A 26,289-nucleotide genomic window follows, 5' to 3' on the forward strand; every position below is an offset into this window, starting at 1 on the left:
CCTCAGAGCATATTTTGGATTTTTTTCCCTATCTTTCTTGCTTTCTTTCTATTTGATTGTACCAGGCTGCATATCCAGAACCCTAACTACCTTTTGTTTGTATTCGGGGTTCAGGCACAACTGACCGTGTTTGGAAACTGTTAAGACAATCTCGGGAAGTTCTTTTTTGTGTCAGCTGCATAGCCTCCTAGAAAAGACAATGCACTATGTCTGATGCTGGAATTTAGAACTATCTGGGCAAAGCTGATGAGTTATTGGGTGGCCTGACAAAAGTCTGTTTGAAGGGGGAGCTGAAGAGGCTCCCAGGTAAGGACATATCCTGAGGGAAGAGGGATCTAGCTTCATGAACTTGACCTACTGCCTCATCCTTTCTTTCCTGGAGGCAAGTATGACTGTGATTACAGCATTGTTCTGTTACATTAATCTATCTCCTGGCTAACTCTATAGAGGTGTGATTAGGTTCTGCGGAGAGATACATGTTAAAGTAAAAAATAAAGACTATAAAAGTAAAGTAAAAAGGAAGAAGAGTGTTTTAAGGAACTATGAAACCTATGGAAGACCAAGTTTTCTCAGGGTGCCCACTAATAGGGTAAAAGGTCAAAACCAAGAGATACTGTTTCATATTTCATCTCAGATGTTCCCAAAACTCTTGCATTCTAAGGGCTCAGACCAAACACTAGACCAGAAGAATGTGGGAGAAGCAGCAGTTGCTGAGACAGGGGCAGGAGGGCTGTGGAACCCACTGGAATAACACAGAGTAAATCCAGGGACCTAGAAAATAATAAAGATGGGAAACTGTCTTCTTTGCCCAGTAGACTAACTGGGGCCACGGGCAAGTACTGCTGAGTCTCATAAGGTAGCATGGCTACATGGGGATGGGGGATTGTTCTTGAGCACATGTGAAATCCCTCTGGGGCAGTCCCAGGAATACTTAAAGGAAGGGGTCCTAAACCACAATAACACTGGTGGCCCGTTAGGTTAATGCTTACATTTGATTACGTTTAGTCAGTCTGATCATTAGGGATATTTACAGACATTATAACTTACATTCAAAAAAAATAATAGTATGATAACCACATGAAAATAATAATTTTGGCCAGAATTACATTATTTTCAAGCCTGGGGGCAGTATGTGGTAAATGTTTCATACAGTATAATACAAAGCACAAGGTTGAGTCTAATCAAATTTGGCCACTTAAGCAATTATTCCTGTATACATTCTTGCATTGATTTTCAAATGCTTTCATTCCATTTACATAAAAGAGTATCAGCAGATAAATTCACAGACCGCAGGTTTGAACAGATTTTATTCATTGCACACACAATAGCAAGAAAGCAGTGATTGGGTCAAGTGTCTGCCTTCATAGATGAGAAAGACTTGACTCAATGTACGGGTCTGATGTGCATGCGTCAAGAGCACATTTGATTTTCATCCATTTCTGCCTCCAACAACGTCTTCCATCCTAATAAGCAAGTAAGTCCTGTGAATGACTTTGAAAAGTCAATCCATTCACATGAAAGAGGAGGGAAATAGGTTTCCATTCTTTGCCAAGTATTTCCTTACCTAGCTTTTATCTTCACATTCATTCTTGAAGTTGGCTTAGAAAGACAAGAGTAGAAAGAGAGAGAATTCCTTTGGAGTAAAAATGTATAGGTTTGAGATGCTGGTTGCCCAGTTTTCAGTGAGAAATTCCAGAGGGAATACAATCTCTTAACCTAAGGGAGAAAGGCTGTTTGCGGTCATATTCATCTCTCACACACATGTATTAGCTTAACTTTCCTGTATTAATTACCTAAAGGCAAAAATGTCCCGAAAGAATGTGTTTGCTTCCTGCTGAATATTAAAACATTTTATACTACAATAATTTAAACAATATAATGCTGGCCTAAGACTAGACAAAGAGTCCTATGGAACAGAACAGAAAACCCAGCAGTAGAGCCAAGTAATATAAGAATCAAATAGAATTTTAAATTAATGGGGAAAAATGTGCATATTGTTAGCATAACAGGGTAGCTGTTATCTTAAAGAAAAATAAAACTAGACTCTTTAAGTGAGGATAAGTTCTAATGGATCAAAGGTTAAAAACAAACAGAAAACCACAAGAGTAGTAGAAGAAGATGTGAGATGTTTTTTATTTTTATTTATTTATTTATTTATTAGATTTTATTTATTTGACAGAGAGAGACACAGCGAGAGAGGGAACACAAGCAGGGGGAGTGGGGGAGGGAGAAGCAGGCCTCCCGCTGAGCAGGGAGCCCGATGCGGGGCTCGATCCCAGGACCCTGGGATCATGACCCCAGCCGAAGGCAGACGCCCAGCGACTGAGCCACCCAGGTGCCCCTATTTTTATTTATTTTTTTTAAAGATTTTATTTATTTATTTCTCAGAGCGAGCGAGAGAGGGAAAGAGCACAAGCAGGGGGAGGGGCAGGCAGAGGGAGAAGCAAACTCTCCGCTGAGCAGGGAGCCCATTCAATCCCAGGATCATGACCTGAGCCGAAGGCAGACGTTTAACCAACTAAGCCACCCAGGCGTCCCTGAGATGTTTTTTAAATGTAATTCTAAATATGATTTAAAAAATCCTGAGGCCATAAAATAAGATTGATGTAAGTTCAAAAAAAAAAGAATTCTGAAGGAATACCCTGCACCGAAAACAAAGAAATAGGGATGGCTGCGTGGCTCAGTCAGTTAAGCGTGTGCCTTTGGTTCAGGTCATGATCCCAGGGTCCTGGGCTCAAGTCCCGCATCAGGCTCCCTGCTCAGTGGGGAGTCTGCTTCTCCCTCTGCCTGCCGATCCCCCTGCTTGTGCTCTCTCTCTCTCTCTCCCTCTGACAAATAAATAAATAAGATCTTAAAAAAAAAACAACAACATGGTCAAAGGGAAAAGGGGGGAAATATTTGCAATTCATATTACAGACAAAGGGATGGTTTTGTTAATATTTTTGAGTTTGTCAACATCTAACAGAAAAAAGCCAATAACCTAACCAAAAAATGGGCCAAGATTATAATCAGGTATGAAAGTATAAATGTATCTAAACCATGTAAATATATAAAACTGCCTTCATAATAAGAGAAATGAAAATTAAAAGTATAATTTTTTAATTTGAGTGTGGTTGACATACAATGTTACATTAGTTTCAGGCACACAACATAGTGATTCGACAACTCCGTATGTTATGCTGTGCTCCCCACAAGCGTAGTTCCCATCTCTCACCATACAATGCATTACAATACCAGTGACTGTATTCCCTCTGCTATGTCTTTTATTTCCATGACTTATTCATTTCATAATCAGAAGCCATACATCCCACTTCCCTTCGTCTATTTTGCCCAATCTCTCCACCCCCTGCCCCTCTGGCAACCATCAGTTTGTTCTCTGTATTTGTAAGTCTGATTCTGCTTTTGGTTTATTTGTTTATTCATGTTTTTAGATTCCACATATGAGTGAAATCACATGGTATTTGTTTTTCTCAGTCTGACTTATTTTACTTAGCGTAATATCCTCTAGGTCCCTCCACGTTGTTGCAAATGCACAATCTCATTCTTTTTTTTTATGGCTGAGTAGTATTCTAGTGTGTGTGTGTGTGTGTGTGTGTGTGTGTAGCCAATCTTCTTTATCCATTCATCTATCAGTAGACACTTGGACTGCTTTCATGTCTTCGCTATTGTAAATATTGTTGCAATAAACATAGGGGTGCATATATATTTTGGAATTAGTGTTTTTCTTTTCTTTGGGTAAATATCCAGTCATGGAATTATTAGATTGTATGGTAATTCTATTTTTAATTTTTTGAGGAAACTCCATACTGTTTTCCATAGTGGCTGCACCAGTTTACGTTCCTACCAACAGTGTACAAGGGTTGCCTTTTCTCCATATCCTCAAATAAAACTACAATTTTGGGGGGAGAGTAGATTTGCAAAGGGCTTGTCAGCAAATGGTATTGACATGGGTGTAAATAAATAAGCTCATATATATATATGATCAGCAATTCGATAGTATCTATTAAAATACAAAGAAGTAGGCTCATATATATAGATATATATATGAAATGGGTTTATGTATATATATATATAATCAGCAATTTGATAGTATCTATTAAAATATAAAATACATGTATCCTTTTAACAAGCAATGCCACCTTTGTATGGAAATAAAAATGGTTAGGGGCGCGTAGGTGGCTCAGTCAATTGGGTGTCCAACTCTTGATTTTGGCTCAGGCCATGATCTTGGGGTCCTGGGATTGAGCCCAGCATCGAGTCCCACCTTGGGCTCCATGCTCAGTGGGGAGTCTGCTTGAGGATTCTCTTCCTCTCCCTCCGTCCCTCCCCCATCACTCTCTCTCTCTAAAATAAATAAATAAATCTTAAAAAAAAGAAGTAATGGTTATAATCACAAAAGCAAGAGATGCTCTATGTACAGTGCCAATACTGTGGGAATATTGATAATAACAAAAGGTTGAAAACAACTTAAATGCCTTTAACAGGAAACTGGTTAAAACGGTTATTTTCATATGGTTATTTTCATTTATTTCATATTCCGTTTCATATTTTATATTATTTTCATTCATAATTCAAGCTATGTAGCAATTAAAAAATGAGTCAGGAGTAATAGATCTGCAAGATATTTCATTGGAAGGCAAAATATGATTCAGAACAGTGTGCACGGTCTACTGTCATTTATATGTATCTATACATCTGTGTGTATTCACTGCCTAGATGCAAAGGAAAAACTCTTGGAAGCACCCAAAAGAAATCACAGAATGTGTTGGGAAAAGAACCTAAGAAATTTGTTTCTAGGAAGATAAAAAGGGTGGCTGTGGGACAGGAGTGGGAGAGATAATTCATTTTTACTGAATACCCTCTTGTACTTTTTGAAGTTTTTACTTCATGCATTAACTATTCTAAACATGATTATAACCTCAAATTTAAATACACTAATGATCACTCAAGATCTTTGCCATTTAAGCATCCAGCCTACCCAGTATCTCCCTCCAAGAGTGATAGCATTTTTCTCAGCACTAGCGAGCATTGGCCAGTGTCCTTTCTTCTATTATAATTCCCTGAAGGAGCATCTGCTCAAGAGGTGAGTGTAAGTATTTTTATGTTGCTAGTTTTTTTTTTTTCTTAAATGGGACATAATGTTAAGGGGTATACTCTCTAATTTTATAAGAATTAATTAAAATTTAAGGTTGTAAGTTTAATTTTTGGTGTATTATAAGCAATTAGAGGAGAGTTTCTCAATCTTGACCCTATTGATCTTTAGGGCTGAACAGTTCTTTGTTGTTGAGGCTGTCCTGAGACTGTAGGATGGTTATCACAATTCCTACCCACTACCCACTAGATTCTACCCTCTAGATGGTAGTAGAACTTACCCCTCCCACCTGTGACAACTGATAGAACTTTTCTCCCCAAATTGTGACATCCAAAAATGTCTCCAGATATTGGCACATGTTCTTGGGGAGCAAAATCCCTGCCCTGCACCTCTCCTTTTTTCCCCATGTGAGAACTACAGAATTAGAACTACTGAATTATTGGGTCCTGACATATGTAAGGTTCTAAGACTGTGTATGTGAAGTCTTGCTGCCTTTTTGTTGTTGTTGTTAAAGACTTATTTTATTTATCTGAGAGAGAGAGAGAGAGAGTGGGAGGAGGGACAGAGGGAGAGAATCTTCAAGCAGACTCCCCGCTGAGTACGGAGCCCCACATGGGGCTTGATCTCATGACCCATGAGATCAGGACCTATGAGATCACGACCTGAGCTGAAACCGAGAGTCGGATACTTAACTGACTGAGCCACCTAGGCACCCCAACACACTATACATCTTTAATGCCTGAAGAAACAGTGTAGTGACTTCTCTCCATGTGTGATTTTATCCTGTAATAGAAATAGCCACTCTTCTAAATATTTGGTCCTTCAATGAATAGCTATTTGATCTTTTAAATGCCAAATAATAGAATTTTGAAAATAATTATTTTACTTGACAGCATATATCAAACTAGCGTGTCAAGCTTTGAGAAGAATAAACCCACTTGTCCTCTTTTTGGAGAATTGAAAATATGGCTCTTGTAATGTGAAGCATAAAACATTTTTCTAAACATCATGAAAATAATTTATTTTCCAGTCATCATTCAAGAATATAGTACATGCCTTCTTATTTTGCTTTGGAAACATGTACCTTCTGAGACTCTGAGAGGGTTGTTCCTTGGGCTGTATATTAAGTCTCAGAATGTATATATTTCAGACCCCCAGATTTAGTTATTGATTTGGAATTGTACATTTCTTTGTTAAATTTGGAAGAAATGTAATTGGTACTTCCTTGTTTATGGTTTATTGCTATATGTGGTTTTCTAAATTACTTCATGTATATCATTTGAGATGAGTTTAGGAAGTACATGGAACATGGGAGTTGCTCAGTAAGTATTAATTACCAGGCTACCTATTTAAACCATCAAGGAAAACACTCCAAATTTCTGCACTCTAATGAAAATAAACCCCCAGTTACAATGTTATTTATCTCTATATTTCTGTCAGTAGTTGTTATTTTCAATTCATGACATGTTCATCCCAAATTTCAGCACACACTTCGACAATTCTCTCTTAACTTCATTGCAAATGCTGACAGTCCACTGTCGACCTCCCCTCCCCACTGACATAACCTGAAGAGAGAATGCACTGTCCTACATATTGAGTGTAATTTGATTAATGGCAAGCTAATAAGAGGAAGCAAGAAATCATTCACTCATCTGCACCATAGGATTTGTATCCTTCAAAATAATTTAATTCTGATTTCATTTGGTTTAATGTAAGTCCAAGAATATAGGATCATACCATCTGCCTTAGTTTTGATAGTCTTTGTTGTGTTTGTGTTTTAGCCACTTCCAAAAAAAAAAAAAAAAATACAACTGAAAGGATAGTTTATAAACAACATGAAATAGATCCAAGCCTGGATTTTCAGGAAGAGCATATTGTCACCAATTGTTGTGAGCCAAATGAAATGGGAGTGTCTTATTTCCCTTTGATTCATACAGAACAGGGCTTGCATAGTCAGAGTTCTGTGCTTTATCTGCATTGCTATAATTCCAGACAATGAATGAAGATCTTCAAATATGCATTAAGTGCGGTAACAACAAGAAAAGGCACGATGAACAGAGATAGCGCTAGGATGTTCTTGGATTTTGGATAATGGATGTACTAGGGACATTATTCTCCACTGATTACTTTTATTTTTATTATAGGACTTCTTGGAAGATGTTACTTTTTGTTATAAATGATGCATGAATTTTTTTAATTAATTAATTTCTTAGTAATTCTAGACAGGTTAGAATGATTAATCTGAGAAACTAAATAAAAATAAGGTGTTGATTCCAATTTGGACATCAGAGTCTTTTTTTTTTTATGTAATAAACAAATAACAAAATCCAACCTGGTACGTAAAAGCCATTCATTATGTCATCTAGAGGTTTCTAAAGATTGAATTTGAATTGATAGTAATCTAGAGGAAGTATTTTATCCCCAAATGAAACTTGCCCCTGAAAGCTATAGCATACAGGCTTTTCAAAGTAAATGCCAACCAGTTCCAGTCTTTAGAGATATATTTTATGTGAGAATTGCTATTTGAAATAGAACACAGGTTTTACATTTCAAATTAAAAATATAATGCCCCACCAAAGGTGCTGATTTGTTTCATCTATTGTAAACCAGAAGTCTTGTTAATAAAGAAGCCTTCTTTGATAACATGCTTCATTAAACTGCATTTTCAAATGTGTGGTTAATTCTCAAGACCGTTCGGTAAACGGTATCATGTTTGTTTTTAATACTTGAACCATCGCAAAATGCCGTCTGAAGTAATTGGCAGTGCAGCATCTGGGTAAGCAGATAGACTTGCCTGTATGTTCTTAGCAATACCCAGAGGCAGCCTCATCCATTAGAGTTAGTTTTATTGAAGGGAGGCGTATTGGCTAAGACATCAGCCTGTTTCTAACTCTTTTGGAAAAGACATTACAGAATCTTGATCATCCACCTTGACCATCTCTAGAGAGCAGACCCTTGGTTTTCCAAATACCATCTGCAAAACTGGACCGGTTAAATTTCCATGAGATTGGATGTCCTTTTTCATCAGAGTTACCAGCCTTTTTTTAGCTTTGTTAATGAAGGAGAGTCTCCTTGCCTTGAATATGCTCATTACATACAAATTAGAGTTAAAACAGTGACTTCCCAACCCCAGGAGTGTAAGTGCTAATGAACAGAAAAAGGGTTGCCCATGAAAAATAAGGCAGGCGAGCCCCACTCCCACACCACTGTTTGCAGCGCTTGCGAAAAGGTTCTAATATTAATGCCTCTTGTCAGAAAACCCTTACAACCTCTATTAAATCATCTTCGCTATCGAAGGTGCTGTAGTTATAAATAGGCTCACAATGAATTCGGAATTCTCTACATGTAAATCATGCCACATACCATTATCTGATATCCTTGAATTAGGTATGCGTGGCCTTGGGGGCAGTAAAGGATAGGTCGATGCAACCAGCTGTCTCGTTTAGTCTAACTGCTGCCCGTTAAAGACTAACAGCCAGACAATAAATAACATTTTCAAATCTGCATCTAGACTTTGAGTGGGAGAGAAATGAATAATGATTTCCTTGTGTTAGATTGGACTTAAGCAAAAGGTCAAACCTTTCAGCAAAAGGAACAACAGCTGTACAATCCAGTTAATCATAGACAAAAGTGTGTGTGTGTGTAAACCTGTAAGCAGGATAATTAACAGGTCCACTTGCTTTCAGTGTATCCCATTGTGCCATTTTATTCTTGCAAACTCCATCCTCTTTCATGTCGATCCTTCCTTCTGACTCTCTTTAAAGGAAGGTGAGAGGTTAACAGATTAAATCCAATTTAGAATAAGGAACTGGGAGTAATTGATATTATATGTGAGCATTGTATTTAAATAAATCAAGTGCATCTTTTCAATGCAGACAAGGTCTTTGTGTATGGATTACACTGAGTTAGCATTATATATTTTATAAGTATAGTAAAATATCTGAGTCTATTTGCATATCTTCTATGAGAACATAAATATTTCCGATATTGACTGAGTTTTATAGAAAAGCGATATGCAAGAAGAAGTGATATTCTTAAATTAAACAACAACAACAACAACCAGGAATAAATTAGTTCTGTGAAAAACCTGCTGTGAGATTTTAATTTTCTTTCCCATATAGCTCTGAAAAGATCACGTACATCAAAAGATTGAAGTCATATTAATGTTTCTTTTATGAGAGGAAAGACCTAACTGACTGTAGTTTATCTGGAAATAATTCTTTATTTTATTGGTTTTTTTTTGCGTGATCATGTTGTGTGTCTGTCTCTGTGTCTATCTGTGTGTGTCTCTGTGTCCGTGTGTCCATGTGTCCAGATCGTGCTTTAATTAACTGTGGTACAGGATCTCAGCTACTAAAATGTATTCTATTTAACTGCAGATAAAAAAACTCCAGACTCTTAATTGTTTACTTCCCTGCACCTCCTCTATCTCTATGTTTCTGTGTGAACAATACAATAAAACCTCTGCCTGCAACCCCCCCGCCCGGCTTTTGGGAGGGAGTTTTTCAGTAGTGATACAAATATTGTTTTTGCTAGCAAGTAATTCACCAGTGGCTCATTTCCATCAGCTTTTATTTCACAGCAATTGTAAAATAAACTACTCGTAGCACATGCTGTTAATGTCTGGTCCCTGGGGTGTAACTGATGTTCGTGGTATGGGTCATGTGCTAGCTAAAGTGTGCATTCAAATAGGAGAAATTAATAGTACTACCACTGATTCACGCTAAATGGTATTCAATGGGCAATGTCATCCCTTGAATAGTATCTTAGCATATTATTTTGTGGGTTTCTTTTAAAGTCTGATTTTAATGCAAAAAAAAAGCAAAAAAAAAAAATCAGAGCATACTACTATAATGAATTCTTCAGAGGCAGAACTGGTCATATGCTGAAGTTTCATTTATACATTATATTCTTTTTTTTTTTTTTAAAGATTATTTATTTATTTATTTATTTGAGAGAGAGAATGAGAGAGAGAGCACATGAGAGGGGGGAGGGTCAGAGGGAGAAGCAGACTCCCTGCCGAGCAGGGAGCCCGATGCGGGACTCGATCCAGGGACTCCAGGATCATGACCTGAGCCGAAGGCAGTCGCTTAACCAACTGAGCCACCCAGGCGCCCCTATACATTATATTTTTTTCATTTCATTTTTGACCTTCATTTTATATTTGATGAGGCCGTAAGACTCATGGCATCATCACTAGATTCTGTGCTTCTGCAGAACTTGGTATAAATAATGTGTGCTTGGCTATTTGTGTATTCCCGTTGTGCATTTTAAAAGTAAAAAAGATAAACATTTGTTCTTAATTATGTATTTCTCAGGGATGGATGGATATAAATCACATAATTGGTTTCAAAGATGGGATATATATCTATATACATATATATATAATATGTTATGTTCTAATTTTATTTGGATATTATTTTATTGTATTCTATTTGGCCATAATGAACAAGTTCCATGAAAATACAATTCTTTTAAAAACATTCTTAACACTTTCTAGATATTGTCACTCTTATGCTGATAACATTCCCTCAAGATTGATAGCTGGCACACCATTCATCTTCTAGATAAAGATGTGATCATACTGAAGAGGTTGTTTGAGCACACAAAAGCATGTTTTAACTGCTTGTCAGTATCAAGTTCTGGCCTAGCTGCTTTCCTACGCATACAGAACTGATATCTGTGTGATCTAGACGTGCAACCTCATCTCTTCCTAATTTATACTCGTGTCTCTGTTCAGAGATGTATAAAATTTCTCTGCTAAGACCCTCGCATGCAGCAGGTAATATTAAATCTAGCCAATTCTTGTGTTTTTTTTTTAATTTCTTTTTTTAGTAGTTATGTTGTATACAGTCACTGTGAACACTGAATTAGCAAAAACTGGATTATTGTTTCTTGGAAAAATAATAGGGTTCCGTTCCTGCAAGCCTTTGATTGGCCCTAACATTTTCACCAACAGATGATACATAACCTTGTTTTATGTGTGTTTCTGTTTAATCTATGTTTTATTTAATCTATAGTGATAATATTTATAAAACACACAAAAGATAATATTTAATATATATTTTGACTCATTAACATTGCACTCATGGCCAACCACACTCTAACTCATGCCTGAACGAAGCTTATCCAGAACAGTATTTCCCTCCGTAAGGCACATCACAGCCTTCGCGTGTTTAGGGGCACTAGACGGTACTTCGTGCTCTGCTTGGGAGCCATTTTAAACAGTGGACTCAGCAAAAGGCACAAAAATGAGAAAATGTGGCACTAAATAGTTGGTGAAAAGGACACTTGCTTACAGTGAGAGCTAACATAAAAACGCCATTGCTTTGTTCGACCTCAGCCAAGAATGTGGGCTTCCTGCTACTCCAGGTCTTCATTACTGTACGAATATTTACCAATGACTGTGAAAATACCTCTATTGCTCACTTTGGGGTTACGAATAGATTTTAGCAAGTAGGAGACTGCCAAATATGGAATCTCTGAATAATGAAGATCAACTGTATTCAGTGATACGAAAAATAGCATAATCAAAGCAAGCAGTGGGGTGCCTGGGTGGCTCAGTCGGTGAAGTGTTTGCCTTCGGCTCAGGTCATGATCCCAGGGTCCTGGAATCGATCCCTGCCTCGGGCTCCCTGCTCTTTGGAGAGTCTGCTTCTCCCTGTCCCTCTGCTGCTCCCCCTGCTTATGCTCTCTCACTCTCTCTGTCAAATAAATAAATAAAATCTTGAAAAAAAAAAACCCAAAGCCATGGGAACTGCTGAAAGTTAGATTGATGAATTCCTTTTTTTTTTTTTACATATAACATTGTATTAATTTTTTTAAAGATTTTATTTATTTATTTGAGAGAGAGAGAATGAGAGAGAGCACATGAGAGTGGGGAGGGTCAGAGGGAGAAGCAGACTCCCTGCTGAGCAGGGAGCCCGATGCGGGACTCAATCCCGAGACTCCAGGATCATGACCTGAGCCAAAGGCAGTCGCTTAACCAACTGAGCCACCCAGGCGCCCAACATTGTATTAATTTTAAAAGTACAACATCATTATTTGATATATGTATATATTGTGACATGATCACCACAAGTTTAATTAATATTTATCCCCTCATGTAGTTAAAATTTTTTTCTTATATTGAAAACTTTTAAGATCTACTCTTAGTAACTTTTGAATATACAGCATAGTATTGTTAAGTAGTCAGCATGTTGTACATTATACCCCCAGGACTTACTTATCTTATAACTGGAAGTTTGTACCTTTTGACCGCCTATACCTACATCCATTGCTATTCTTGAAAAATCTGTTAACTATTTCCTTGCTTTCATCTTTCTTCCCCTAAGTTTTCTGCTCCATTCTTCCTTCCTATACTTTGTCTTTCTTTCCTACCAACTCGTGTATTCTTTTTTTTTTAATCTTTTATGGAACAAATTGAAATTCTTCATTAATTCTTTCTAGGTCTTTCTGGCTATCACCTCTACCGGCTTCCTGGCCTCTAGATTGGATCCTGATACACAGAGCGATAGTTAATTCTTGCTGTTCTTTGTTGCTGAGACATTTTTGCTGTAGAACGGTATTGGAGGTTTAGCCAGTGTCTTCCAGGGCCTTCCATTGGCCTACACTTGCACTTCTTGAAACATGAGGCTCTAGTTCTCAGTCCAGGCAGCTAGAATATTCCACCCACCCCGTCCTTGGTATTTCAGAAATGCTGAGATATATAAGTTAATCAAACTTCACCTTTGAATTTCAAATCAGACCCTTGATGTTAGCAGCAGAAACAAGAACTTTGAAAGAGGTTTTCTTTTTGATACATAAGAGACTAGTTTTGGGGAGGCTTCCCTATTTTGAGGTCCATAGCAACCTTATTAATATCTTAAAACTGAATACAACCCAAGTTGTGTTATATTTGTTTCCTAGCCTCCTGTACGCTAAGGAAAAGGAACACATTATATGCAGAAATATGGATGAAACTCATAATCATACTGTTGAATGGAAGAATCAGACACAGTAGCATACATACTGATGATTTCTTTCATATAAATTTTTAAAAAGGGACAACTATGATGTTAGAAGTCAGGATAGTAAGTATTGGTCCAGAGGGTAGTGATTGTGAGGGGGCAAGGGGCTTCTAAGGGTGCTGTTCGTATTCGGTTTTTCATGTGCTTGAACGTGAAATAGATGTGCTCACTATGGGAAAATATATTAAGCCACATAACATTTATAAGGTGAACCCTCTTCTGAATAAATATTCAATAAAATAGTTCTAAAGTCACCATGAATGGTGTGAACCTATTTATAGAAAATGTACTTTATGGTGTATGATTAGATTAAAGAAATAAATTTAGATTTATGAGTGCTGATTTGTAAGGACATACAAATTACACTGTTAGGTGAAAGAAGTTGCAAGGTACATATATGTTAATGGAGTGGGATTAGAGGTTTGGAGCCTATGCAGGAGATGATTAGCATTACCTTTTTACATCTTTTATTGTATTATTTGATTTGTTACAATAAGCACATACCAATTGGATAATTTCAAAAACATCAAGAGAATGGAAATGTTTTATAACGAAAAAAATGAGTTGAGGCCTGACTTAAATAAAATGCGCCTAAGAATGTAGAGATCCACCAGAGTGAAATATTCCCACCTGCCAAAGAATTGATGAAAATCCCAATAGCTTTGTGAGGAAATGAGAGTCAGAGAGGAAGCAAGGAAGTCAGGTTCGATGGGAATGAAGAAGCATGACCACAGAAAAAGATATTATTGGTGATATCACAATGTACCCAAATGTCACCAGTTTTTACCAGCTAGCTTAAAAAAAAAAAAAAAGGATTTTATTTATTTATTTGAGACAGAGAGTACAAGCAGGGGGAGCAGCACACAGAGGGAGAGGGAGAGGCACATACCCCGAGGAGCAGGGAGCCCCATGTGGGGCTCGATCCCAGGACCCTGAGATCATGACCTGAGCCGAAGGCAGATGCTTAACTGACTGAGCCACCCAGGCGCCCCAATCAGCAAGCTTTTTATAAAACTGAAGCCACAGTGGGGCTCTGTCAAATAAATTAAAAAAAAAAACAAAAAACAAAAACCTGAAGCCACAGTGACATGAGTAATCCTTGTTCTTGTTGCGTCCTGTTAATGCCAACTTCATGTCCCTTGAAAATACCCTGAACTATTTCTGGGGACCCACAGTTGCCTCCTAGGGACTCACAAACCCATTGGCTAGCCAGTCACCGCTCAGTTCTCATAAATACTCTTAGGACGAAAACGCCCTCAGCCTGGCCCCTGCCTTCTCTAGATGAACTAACTCTGCAAAGCGTGCAGCGCCCTTCTTGTCTGCATGTCCTCTTCATTGTCCCCATGTCAGGTCTTGTGCCTCAGGAATAGAACAAAGTAAGTGTAAGAGAATTGTTTACAAAGTCTCCGTAGATGGCAACACATGTACCTAAATACCCCCGAGGTTCCCCAACCAGAGCTTCTATAATCAGGGGAGAGATGTCTGCCTCCAGGTCTGGGCTCAGACAGGATGCAGGTCTGCAGAGATGTGAACGAGGGGCTGTCCAGAGGAACCCAAAAGCTGCTGGACCAAGTTGCTTGCTCCGCATCTTTACCGCTTAGCCCGTGACTGATCACAGCTACTTGTAGATTGTTTTTGACCTTATATCTTTCTAGAAATCATGCTTGCAGACCCACTAAGAGGCTGTTTAATTTCCCCATCTCTAACCTCACGAGTCTGTAGCTTCCTGGTCTCTCATTGGTTCTTTACCAACTGTGTTCTCAGCCTAATGTCTAGGCAGTGCTGCTCCCTATTTTTTCTCACTCCCGGGCTCTCACACTTTTTATTTGTTGTTTACTAATTAATTTGTTTCTGACGTAAAGCTGTTCAAGTGTTCCATTAGTTCTTATACTCCTGCTGGGCCCTTTTGAGGGACTAGCTTCATCAAAGCCCAGAGCCAAATGAAAGGTTCTTTTTTATTTTTTAAGATTTTATTTATTTATTTGAGAGAAAGGGAGAGATAGAGAGAGAGAGAGAGAGAACATGAGTGGTGTGAGGGAGAAGCAGACTCCCCGCCAAGCTGGGAGCCCGATGGGGGACTCAACCCCAGGACTCCGGGAACATGACCCGAGCTGAAGGCAGATGCTTAACTGACTGAGCCACCCAGGTGTCCCCGAATGAAAGGGTCTTTCTGCCCCACCTCAGTCATAGCATCCACTTATTATCAGCGCATCGGGAGTTAGGAATGGAAGATGTCCCAAATGGCCCCTGTTGCCTGTAGACCCTATGGGAATCTTAGAAGTGGACTAATGGAAACTTCTAGGCAGTGTTTTGCACTTGCTTCTTAGCCCAGACATACCCGCTCTGAACTATGAGCTCTCTGAAGGCAGGGCTTGGGTCTCCTCAATTCTGAATTTCCAGTACCCAGGGGCTAAGTTTGAAATGGTGGGCACTCGAGGTAGAGGATTACCTCATCAAGTGCCACAGCGTCTTAAACATCGTACTGCCTTATGAGGAAGTAAAGATGAATACAATAAATCTGTGGAACAGATTGGCACAAACCTTAGTGTTCAACCAACCAATATCAGCATGTGCCTCTGTGTAGTCTCTAGTTCGGCATATGGGCCTTGAGTTATTCACTTTGTTCACACCACGACTTGATTCATTTCCTTCTGCATGTTTTGCAGAGAAAGACAAATGGAATTGGGATCAGTGTGCAGTCCAGAATGGTCCTGCTTCCACATCTGATGTGTTCAAGCCCATTCTCGCCATCATTTGTTTTTGCTAAAATTATCTGTAAGCACGTCTCTTTAAAATCTTTCCATTCCCAACTATTTAGGTGAAAATGGAGGGCAGAAAACAGAGCTTGAACATCCCGAATGTTCCATCAATGGATTACAAAGCTTTGTTACCTCCTAGAAGAATTCGTCTCTTCTCTTAACATGCAAAAATAGTAATCACTGAGTACACGTATATAAGAAAGTGATACCACTTGGAGGGATGGTAAATTTTCATAATCCTTTTATTTTCTAAGATAGGAAGAGACATCTATTCCCAACTATGTCAGGTCCTAAAATGAAAGGGAATAAAACACAATAAATTGCAAGCCAAAGAATCAATTATTAAGGCAGATTAATGCTGCATCCCACAATGTTGTCAGAAAACCCAGATGTGTCATGTTTGAGTTGCATTTTCATTACGTGCACATACTTGGCTTTGAGCAAAATTATATGAGTCGGATTAATTTTTTATATGGCCCTCCAGCAGCTCAGTGGAGAACCATATGGGAGACATTTGGTTCTCATCAATTCCCTTTTACCCTTCCCTTCCACTCCATTGCTTTAAACTGAACTTTCATTCTCTTTAACTATCTGCACATTTTATTCTGTTCAGAGAGAGGAGCCACTAAAATATTATGACCTCTAAGTGACGGGTGGTGAGACAGGGTCTCTCTCCAAAGCCAGCCCACAGCTGTGCCTTGATTGCTCATGTTCGTGGTCTGGTGGACGCTGTGTAATGGGTCTGTTCTCTTTCATCTCAAGGGGAGGACACTTACAGCATGGTTTGCTTCTCGCTTGTGGTCTATAAGGAAGTGGAAAGATTCTGTTTTCAGCCCTGTTATTATGGTGGTTTTTGCTTCAGCTTGAAATTCACTTTTCAAAGAGGGGAGATATTTTATAAGGGGAATGGTTGTAAGGAGATTTTCTGAGATTCAGCTTCAGTGATAACTCTTGAGGGTAATAACAAGGCTTCCCTGTAAAGATTTCAGACACATCAGCATGATTATTTGCTAACCACTCTGCAGGGGAGGGAAGTGGCAAATATCAATGACTTTCTAGAATGAAGGAGCCCGAGACTGGGAATGTGGGTGATAGAATGACAGCCAGCATCAGAATCTAGGTTTTCTCACTATTCAAAATCTTTCTCTCTTCATTGCTCAGCCCATCCCTTTTCCTTCCGTTGTGGGCAGAGGAAACACTGAGAGAAAGAGTACAAAAATTCTCCCTCTCTGTGGATTGTGCATTGGGATAGAAATGTGAGGCCAGGGCATCACTTGTAATCATGAGGTCAATTATCATTTGACACAAGAATTTGAAATAACCTGCTGCTAGATGCATAGATGCAGAGTCCTGTGTCAAGTGAATGGAATTTTAATTCCAATCAACATTCAGTTGTTTGAAAAACGATATTATGAGCAAGTGCAAACTTAAAAGACAGCTGCCATTTAAAGTTACTTACAGGGATGCCTGGGTGGCTCAGTCGTTAAGCGTCTGCCTTCGGCTCAGGTCGTGATCCCAGGGTCCTGGGATCGAGCCCCGCGCCCGCTTCTCCCTCTCCCACTCCCCCTGCTTGTGTTCCCTCTCTCGCCGTGTCTCTCTCTGTCAAATAAATAAATAAAATATTAAAAAAAAAATAAAGTGACTTACATAACATAGGTAAATTCCATCAAAAAACAGCTTCCCTCTTAATGAACTAAAAGTACTCTATGAGGTTAACTGTCAGTATTTTTATTTCACATCCCTGCTCAGCATGCTAAGTGGCAGGTACTTTCATACAATACATTTAATCCCTTGATGGAATTGGAGGGCAGGGTAGAAAGTTCTTTTCAGTTTTTTTGATAAGTCCCTATCTTGCTCAGGTTTAACATTTATTCATGATGGCACCTCATCCCTTGCCTTCCTGCTTGAATGCCAGAGGTTAAAATTTCTTATGGAAATTCTACTTAACAGAAAGCTTTATTCTGCATAATTACAATCTGGCTCAACCTCAAATCATCCAACATTTATTATAACATTTAAAGGTCTCAGAAAGGGGTGCCTGGGTGGCTCAGTCGTTAAGCATCTGCCTTTGGCTCAGGTCATGATCCCAGGGTCCTGGGATCGATCCCCACATTGGGCTCCCTGCTCGGCGGGAAGCCTGCTTCTCCCTCTCCCACTCCCCCTGCTTGTGTTCCCTCTCTCACTGTGTCTCTCTCTCTCTGTCAAATAAAATCTTTAAAAAAAATAAATAAATAAAAATAAAGTTCTCAGAAATACCTCTGAGATGTTTTTTCCTTTTTCCTTTTTTAACAAATGGAACGATTTTCATAAGTCATATACCCAAGTTTCTCTCTCTCTCTCTCTCTCTCTGTCTCTCGGTCACAACAGCACTGGGCAACTCTCCTCTGATGAGCTAGGTTCTCATTCATCATTTCTCCTTTAGCCCCGACCTGACCCAAGCCTCTTTCAAACTTATGCTCTCAATGTATCACTTCACTCAAAATTCTTGGGCTGAAGCCTGCATATATTTCACAATCTGCAATGTAGTAATTTATTTTTAGTAATTCTACTTCTTGTTTCGATCCATTAAACAGCATGATGTCTGGTCATGCAATTCGGGTAAATGAAAGTTGAACATTTATATAGTTTGAGTTTATAGCAAAGCTAATGTAACTGACATGTTTTGAGTTATGGTTCTGGACAATTATGTATTTTTGGTAATATAATTGCTAACTGGCCAGAGTAATCTTAGAGTCTGGAAATATGAGAATATCAATTTAAACTGAAAATATTAAAGGGCCAGGCTATTATTTTTCTCTTATCTAGGTATTCAGGATAAGTGGTTTGATTAAGTATAAATAATATTAAGTTGTTTGAATTTAAGAATTATCTGGAAGGTTGCTGCACCACTAAGATTATGTCTGACACAAATAATTAAGGGTAGTTAGGGAACGTGACTTCCTTTATTAAAACTTTTTTTTTTCCCCATTCCAACTTCTCTGAGGAAAAAAAATGCTGTTCTCACCACTTTTTAAAAAACATAATCATTGCTATCCCATCAGTAACACAATTGGTGCCTCAGAACATCAAACGGTAAATCCAAGCATATTAATTACATCATTAAAGTAACATTTGGTACACTGCTGAGATACATTATAATAACAGTAACCTTTCTGTTAGTAGGATTCGCTGCCAGTGTGCAGAAGTTACCTACAATGGGGATATCCCATTCAAGCACCTCCTGGCATAAATCAGTATAGTCAAAACAACAAAGAGTGAGTATTGCCATAAAAATGACATTAAACTGTGTGTGTGTGTGTGTGTGTGTGTGTCTGTGTCTGTGTGGACCGCCACAATTTAAAACCCGGATAACTGCTCCAGAGAAAGCAGAGTTGCTTGGTTACATCTGCTGAAAACAATCTGTGCTGCGTATGAGAGCTCGTGTTAGCTCAGTAATTACCGCAACTGAGATAAAGCCTGCACTAAATGTCACCTGCCGCTGACAAGCCCAGGAAGCCAAGCACCGCTAAATGAGTCAGTTACTCTGAGAGTGTTTAGCTCTCCTTGCACGCTAAATGCTTTGTCTTGCATAGAAAAAGAAAAAATATATATATATGTTAAAGGAAAAAATTAGACACACATTTATCATGAAAACCTCTCCAAAAATCATCACTGCCCGTTAGGTTAGAAGTACATTAGATAAGAAGGCCTACAGCTGCAATCAGGTTGCAGGAGAAAGATCAAGGCATTAATGAGAATTTCTGTGAGTCAGGCACAGCCTTCCACGTTCTACCACAAATTGGTCATTAGTCAGTGCAGTGCAATTTCCCACAGTCTAGAAGGATCCCCCCCCACAAAAGACAGCTGATGTTCATGTTGACAGCCACCAGCCAATAACACCCTGGGACAGTTTGTTGTTACCTACTCGGATAGAATGTGTATTTTTAAAAAATCTTATATAGCAGGATTTTACTGGTGTTTGAGTGCCTATTTCTGACCAAAGCAGAATTAATAATGTTGGTGTGAAGATAGTAGCTTTCCCTCTTGCCTACTTATTTTCTTTTATCGTCCCCTTAAAAATTCATTCTTTCCAGTTAAAATATTATTTTAGCTGTCTTGTAATGTGATGTGATTACCAAAAGACTCACCATACCTCATCGCCTAACACTTTGCAGACACTTATATGAGAACTTCTAGTACCCAGGGAGAGGACCTGGAGTGCAGAAGAGCCCAGACCCGGAGGGAGATCCTATAGCTAGAACAGCTTATTCAGCACCCACGCGGGGACAATGATGCCAGGATGATGATAAGAGGTCTTCATGACCGTCTCTCATTACCTTGGTGAATTTTCCAACTTTTGGGATGGTCTTTCATGAGCTAGGCTAACTACTAGTTGCAAACATGAGTATTTGCAATACTACGATAGTACTGTAGAGGCTGAGATTATCTGAAAATTGACTACATGCAGCCACATCATTATTAGAGAATATTTTCTGATGAGTAGAGAGCCAGAATCAGGGGAGTTGGATGAACTGAATGTTTAATTGCATCCTTTTCACCATTGGGATGATCTTGCCAATGGGATGGGAATATTAGGAATCTGCTGTTTGTAGCTACCAGCATCTTTTTCACATTAAGGATGTGCTTGCCCATGGGATCAGACTCCCATGCAGCCTATTAATAACCTATCATTTATTGAACTCTTACTATGTACCAGTCCCCTGTCCTAGACGATTTCCATGCTCTGGCTCATTTATTCATCACAAAGTTCTGTGAAAAGAAATACAGTGATTATCCTCTTTTTACAATTAAACTCACCCAAGGTCACACAATTCAAGCAGCATTTATTTTTGTGTTTTACTGACGCTGTATTAATTGACCCACACGGGAACTACCCGTTTTAGACAGATTGAAAAGTTATTATCACAATGTAATAAATGGAAGTAAATCATGGTTTAAACTTTAAATATCATTTTCTGCAGTTCAGAGCAAGGGTGCTCAAACTGTACCCCAAGGCCAAATACCACCTGCCTCCTGTTTTTTCACATGACCTTCAAGCTACGAGTGGCTTTTACATTTTTAAATGGCTGCAAAAAAGTACAAGTATTACTTTGTGACCCATGAAAATTATTGGAAATTCAAATTTTGGTGTCTATTAATAAAGTTTTACTGAAACACAGTTACATTTATTTAGGTGTGGTATATGTATGCTCTTTTTGTGCTACAATGGCAGAATTTGGTAGAATTTAGTAAATGTGACAGAAACCATATGATCCACAAAACCTAAGTCAACTATCTGGCTCTTTACAGAAAATACATTCCAACCCCAGATTTAGAGAGATAATGTATTCCAAACCTTTTATCACAGTTTGTCTGTTGGGCTTGACGCTGGTGAGCTTAAACTTCAAGTCTCATTGCACATGAGGATAGTTTATTAACTTTTTATTTCTACTAAATCAAGAAAGCTTAAAGTAAAGAATGGCGTTGAAATGGTAGCGAGTGTTTGGTAGTTACAGCAGACGGTTATGAATATTTGGATCAAATGTGGACACAGGAATGATAAAGCGAGTTCTTACTGAAAACAGCTTTCAAAATTCTCTCGGATGCTCCCATGGCAAATCTTTCTCTGTGGAAACCCAGTGGGTGGACCCCTTCTTTCAGTTTCTGTTGCATTCAGCTCCGCAATGTGTTTCATTACATCCCATGTTGTCATTTGGATATGTTTTTTAAAATTTGGTCCAAAATTTATCATAAATTTATTTCTCCAATGAATAAAAAAAATAATCAAATGGGAAACGTCAGATTCCTGGGGGATAAAGCCATTTGCAGCCTTGTTGGTCTTGGTAAAAAAAAAAAAAAAAATCCTGACATCTTATCATGGATATTAAATATTATGCAATTTTTGTCCTGAAAGATAGTTGATAGATTATTGAGATCTGCTGCTTGAGTTAACGGCTTAACATGATAGAAATGGTCTTTAATGACAGTATCAATTATAAGAAGAAATATTATCACATCCCATATTTCGAAGATTCATGTGAAAATCTTTCCCTCAACTGTTAGGGAAAAGTTTACTCAGCTTCACTGGGAAAATTAATCTTGTATACATGGCTCATTTCTTTACATGTGTAAAAGCAGATGACCTTGGTGACTGCAGTGTAACTATTAAAAAATTTTGCTATTTTCTTCAGCAATTAAATCAACAGGAAAACTTTTAAAATTTAATATTATTTTTAATTCTGTAAGCCAGAAGTGAATATATTATCATTTTAAGAATATTAAAACATCAGAAATAAATTGAAAGTACTTCTTAACTATCATATATAATTCCATTGTCCTCTCTTGAAGCAACCATTCCATCAACTCAATAAAGAGTTTCTCAACATCTTATATGAACTAATACATAGAAATATGGCTTTTGTGTAATATATGGTTTCAGTATCAATATTTTAATACTATATGAATTCCTTTGCAGTTTGCCTTTTTCACACAATAGCTTATCTGCTACTGTTTAGTGTTACCAAGCATATTTAGTAATTTTGTTGAAAAAAGCATTGAGATTGCTTTCATTTTTTTTTTTTTGCTATTACAAAACATTGCTGTAATAAATAACTTTGTTTATATTCCTTTGTGCATATAAATCAGTGTTTCACTAGATCTGATACCACAAAGTAGGTTTTCTGGAGGTTTACACATTTTACGTTCAATAGACACTCTCAAATTGGTCTTCATACTGCTGCATATACTTATAATAGTGAGGGTGATGTGAGGGTCCCCATTACCCACATCCTTAACAACATTTTAATTTTTGCAAAGTAGTAGGTGAGAAATGGTATCCTGTTGTTATCTTATTTTGTTTTTAAGGAGATGAAGCATCTTTCATATGCTCTATTAATCATTTGACTTTTTTCTCTTTTTGAATTGCCTGCTCATAAGCTTTTCCCATTTGCCTTTTGGGTTCATTGTTCTTTATGTCTGCACTTTATATATTTTCAATATTTTGGATGGAAAATCTTGTTTTCCCGGGCCAGCCCTTCCCTTAACATGAATGGCGGTGTCTTGCATCAAAAAGTTTTAATTTGGTTATCAAATATTTCAGTCTTTTTACATTTGTTTTTGCTATGCTTGTTTAAGAACTTTCTAAGACATGTAAAAATATATTTATTTTTTCTATATCATTTTACAATGTTTTATTTAATTTAACAAATTCCTTTTATAAATGGTGTGAGATAGGGATCTTTTCCCAAATTGGCAGCAGATTGCCCCCAAAATTTATCAAGTATTTATTCTTTCCCATTGATTTGAAATAATAGTCTTCTTAGACCTTATATTTCCATATGTACAAAAGAATTTCAGGACTTGTATTCTGTTCCATTCATTTGCTTGCTATTAACTTTATATTTTTGGCTAATATGATACTATTTTAATTTCTATACCTTTATAATTACTTTTAGTATTTGGTAGTGTGATTCCCTTGCCACCATTTTATTTTTCAAAATTATCCTGGTAATTCTTCCACATGTCTTTGTATAATTACAGAATTAGCTTACTAAGGTCAATGGAAAAAAAACTGAATTTATTTGGATTTAATGATAAAATTTCATAAGAATTTAGGGATTTTTATTCTGGTGATTTTCCCTTCTAAGGGCATGATATATCTCACCATTTATTCAGATCTTATTTTATGTCATTCAGTAAAATGTTGTGGTTTTTTTCTCACAAAAGATCTCTATATTTTATGTTATATTTATTTAAACATATTTTAGTTTTTCACTGTATACGGAACAAGGTATTACCTAATTTATTTTGTTTCTGCTTATTGTGTAAGTACAGATTTGCCTTCTCATGGCAAGACAATGTCCATATACCTTGTATTTAAGGGATGATCCTTTTCAGCCACAGAAGGGGACATGGGGTGGGCTTATCAAATTGGATGCTCCCACCCAGGACTTTTGTCTCTTAAGAGAACAATTCAAATATTTAAGGACAGTTGAGGAGTTCATAAAGGGAGCACGAAGTTCAAGCAGCTGTGGTGGCGTGTGTCAAGTGCTGGTTCTACCAGTGGCAGAGCTGTGATTATTCTGTGTGTCACCTTGGCTGTGCCCCACCAGCTAGCCTTCCTGAGACACTGCCCTGCCTGCCATCTAAGCCTGTGTTTTCCGGGCATCTCACTGATCCCACGACCTACCCGTTCCCTTATAACAAATTCCTTTTCTATTTAAATTCACCAGAGTTTGTTGTCTCTCTTGCACTTAAGAACACGGAATGGATAGATTTTGGCACAAAAGAGTGGGTTTCAGGTGAAATTCCCTCAGGAAAATAAGGCTGTAGGGAATCCGGGATGGGTCATCTATTCTGGGTTTGGTACAGGTCGTGAAAATCCCATTAACATCCAGTGGTGATACTCTGGAAGCTCACTCCCAGCAGTGGCCAGGAAGTTAATTAAATTATCATCAGCAGTCACCTTGAGAGAAGTGCTTACTGAGGTCAAGGTTTGGAGGGATCGTGGTATTTTGCCATATTGCCCTATAAATGGCAATAGCTACTTCCAATAAGGCTGCACAGCTTAAAGTAAGAATAACCAAACTCACATCCAGAAGTTCTTGTCACAGGGATACACTGAAAACAAGGGATTTACCATGACTCTGTCAATAGGAGCTTTTGATCTGTTAGTTACAGAGCTAAGGTGACTAAATTGAAGCTAAAAATTTGATGTAGCATATTGCTGAAATATATTGTTATTTGAATCACAGCTTCACCAAGTCACTTTTGTGAATGTTAGAGTATTCATTAGGTAAGAGTAGTCCTCAGCCATTTAGATGGGGACCAATTAGAGTAATTGAAGGACTCTCATCCCCCACTGAGCCTTTTTTGATCACTTCAGCACATCTCTCCCCCTGTTTGATGAAAGATATCCTCTCTTGCTTGAAGATATTACACCTCCCTCATCTATGGGAGCTGCCTCGCAAAAGGACAGTTCAGTTCTCCATGTGCCTCCTTCCCTCTGAACAACCATTAGGTACAGTCAAATCCTAACAGGACCTATGGGTCCAACTATAAAATCAAATCTGGGGAGAAATGAGAAACTAACAATCGTACAACTCTGGTAATGTATAGGAACAAAAATCTAAGAAATCTATGGGGAAATGAATTCCAAAGTTTCATATCCAAAAAGAAAGAGACATTTTAAAATGCTCAAGCTGAATTTAGCAATGTGTATACACCTACCAGAGTTGTGACTGGATAGGTAGCTCAAGGAGCCATTTGCTCCTCTGGCTGATGGAACACTGGGGCCCCACTCTAAGGGAAATCGTCAGAAATTAATTTTTGTAAAATAAAATATTAAAAACCATAAATCATTTTATTTAGCTATGGTTAAAATTCTAATTGGAAACTTCGACCACACATTTCAAGGATACTTAATGAAAAACATGTAGTGATGGAATTGATGCAAGTGCTTTTGAGAATGGAAAAGTCATTACTTTTGGTGAGGGAGAAATTTAGAGATTGCTTACCAACCATTCATTATAAAGCTTGAGTTAAATTCACACTTAATCTGTTTCTAGTCATCATGAAGTTGAATTTCTATACTTGTTTACTAAAAAGAGCAAAATGATTTTCCTATAATATTTGGAAACTGGTGGAATGGTTGCTTTCCCAGGACTGCTAACTTATTAATTTATAAATATCTTACATTTGTTATGGAAAACTATATTTGTTAAAATGTGTGTTGTAAAGAATTATGGTTTTTTCACTTCTCTACTAGAAGTGAAAAAGATTTAATCTACTAGAGTAGATTAAATTTGCTCATTAACTTTGTGAAAATTAACCTGCTAAATATGACTTCCCTACCTGTGATAATTAATTGAACTAATATGTACTGATAATGCATTCTTTTATTTTTGAAAATAAAACTGATACATGACTAATAGTTTAGCTTTATAACACCATATAAAATTTTGTTCTTCTACTTTGATATGTTGTGGAAGAAAGAATTACTGGTGTGGATTTATCATTGCTCATTGCTGAGTGGGCCTTGCAGCATTTCCTGCATGAGAGCCTTGATAAGTATGTAGATAATGACCGCACCAACATCTTTATGAAGAGCTTTGTTGGCTCTTCGCTCTACTATGGGAATGCTGGCGGGAACACTGCAGTTTAAATGGGCTCTGTGATTTTGATGGAAAGTAAATACCCAGGGGATGGCAAAGGCCAAGAAGCAATTTAGTTAATAGGTAAGTTAATAGCTTGACTATTAAAAGCAAAGAGAGCTAGTCACCGTAATAGACAGCAAAAACAATCTGGTAAACTAAATAATCTAAACCACATGAATCTTTAGTAGTACTTAATTGATCATGGGAAAGCTAGATGAATACAAACTAACAAACAATATCGTAACCACCGGAGCCTACTCTTTTGGATTGATTCTATCTCCAGGAGATCCAGTTGG

At 37.8% G+C, this 26,289-nt stretch overlaps 1 long non-coding RNA gene across 1 annotated transcript in view; it reads left to right on the forward strand.

Moving 5' to 3' along the window:
• LOC145722755 (uncharacterized) overlaps window positions 1–26,289 on the forward strand; it is a 227,195-nt gene that overhangs the window by 123,947 nt on the left and 76,959 nt on the right. The gene's annotated exons all lie outside the window — the stretch shown is intronic.

Source organism: Leptonychotes weddellii, chromosome 7 (genome assembly GCF_054177405.1).
Source record: "Leptonychotes weddellii isolate Sample4059 chromosome 7, ASM5417740v2, whole genome shotgun sequence".
Classification (NCBI taxonomy): Eukaryota; Metazoa; Chordata; class Mammalia; order Carnivora; family Phocidae; genus Leptonychotes; species Leptonychotes weddellii.